Below are 2145 nucleotides of genomic sequence, written 5' to 3'. Positions count from 1 at the left end.
TGATGGCACCTGACAACAACAACATGACTTCTATACTAGCTATTATTTCCACAGCAAAGTGAGAACAGTATGACATGATGGAAAGATAAAAGATTCTGTAAATAAAAGATTTGGATTTTGTTTAGATTATTTTATTTATTATCTACATGATACTAATTGAAAAGATTCACATAGCTATCAGCTGTGTTACTTATCAAACTATCAATACTAGCAGTTAGCAAAATAAGCTATTTTGAGAACATAGTAAAATGAGGTAGTAGAAAGCAATTAGTGCATTTGTTGTTGTTGTTGTTAGGTACCATCGAGTCGGAACTGATTCATAGCGACACAATGCACAGCAGAACGAAATACTGCCTGATCCTGGGCCAGTGTCACTACTATTGCCATGCTTGAGTCCGTTGATGCTGCCACTTGGCCAATCCATACCATTGGGACTCTTCCTCTCCTTCTCTGACCTTACCAAACGTGATATCCCTATCCATCAACAGGTCTCTCCTGACACTATTTCCGAAGTATGAGAGATGAAATTTGTCCATCTTGGCCTCCATGGAGCCCTCTGGCTGCACTTCATCCAAAACGGATCTATTGGTTCTTTTGTCAGCCCATAGCACTTTGAATATACTCCTCTAACACCATAACTCAAAAGCATCAATTCTTCTACTGTCTTCTTTATTCACTGTCCAGCTTTTGCATCCATATGAGGTTATTGAAAATAACATAGCTTGGGTTAGGCGCACCTTAGTCCTCAAGCTGACATCTTTGCTCTTCAACACTTTAAAAAGGCTTTGTGCAGCAGATTTGCCAAATTCAATATGTTAGTTGATTTCTTGACTGCTGCTTCTGTGAGTGTTGATAGTTGATCCAAGAAGAATGAAGTCTTTGACAACTTCAATCTTTTCTCCGTTGATAAGAATGTTGTTTATTGGTGCAGTGGTGAGGATTTTTGTTTTCTTTACAGTGAGATGCAATCCATACTGGAAGGCTGTGCTCTTTGATTTTCATCAGTAAATGTTTTAAGTCCTCTTCACTTTCAGCAAGCAAAGTTGTTTCATCTGCATATAGCAGGCTGTTAATGAGTCTTCCTCTAATCCTATAGATGCCATGTTTTTCTTCACATAACCCAGCTTCTCAGATTATTTGCTCAGCATACAGGTTGAATAAGTATGGTAAAAGAATACAACCTTGTCACACACCTTTCTTAATTTTAAACCATTCAGTTTTCCCATGTTCTGTTCGAACAACTGCCTCTTGGTCCATGTACAGATTCCTCATGAGCACAATTAAGTGTTCCAGAATACTCATACTTTGCAATGTTGTCCATAGCTTGTGATGATCCACATAATCAAAAGTGTTTGCATAGTCAATAAAGCACAGGTAAACATCTTTCTGATATTCTCTGCTTTCAGGCAAGATCCATTGGACATCGGCAATGATATCCCTTGTTCCACGGCCACTTCTGAATCCAGCTTGAACCTCTGGAAGTTTTCTGTCAATGTATGCTTGCAGCCATTTCTGCATTACCTTTAGTAAAACTTTACTTGCATGGGACATCAAAGAGATTGTCTGATGATTTCTGCATTCCATTGGGTCACTTCTCTTTGGAATGGGCACAAAAACGGATCTCTTCCAATCAGTCAGCCAGATAGTTGTCTACCAATTTTCTTAGCAGAAATGAGTGAGTGCCTCCTATGTTGCCTCACTTTCTTGAAAGATTTCAATTTTTATTCCATCAATTCCTGGTGCTTTGTTCTTTGCCATTTCCTTCAATGCACTTTGGACTTCCTCCCTGAATATCATTGGCTCTTGATCATAGGGTACCTCTTGAAATAGCTGAACAGTAACCATTTCCTTTTGGTACAGTGGCTCTGTGTATTCCTTCCATCTTCTCTTGATGCTTTCTGCATCATTCTATAATTCAATAACAAAAGTCAAGGTTTGAATTTTTTCTTCAGTTTCCCCAGCTTGAGAAATGCAGTGTGTTGTTACTTTTTGGTTTTCTGATTTCAAATCTTTGCACATTTTGTTGTAATATTTGGATTAATCTTCTCAAGCTGATCTTTGAAATTTTTTTTTCAGCTCTTGGACCTCCTCATTTCTTCCATTTTCTTTAGCATCTCTACTTTGGAGAGCAAGTTTAAGTGTCTC

Source organism: Chrysochloris asiatica, unplaced genomic scaffold (genome assembly GCF_000296735.1).
Source record: "Chrysochloris asiatica unplaced genomic scaffold, ChrAsi1.0 scaffold00043, whole genome shotgun sequence".
Taxonomy (NCBI): Eukaryota; Metazoa; Chordata; class Mammalia; order Afrosoricida; family Chrysochloridae; genus Chrysochloris; species Chrysochloris asiatica.
This window is presented reverse-complemented; position numbering follows the sequence as displayed.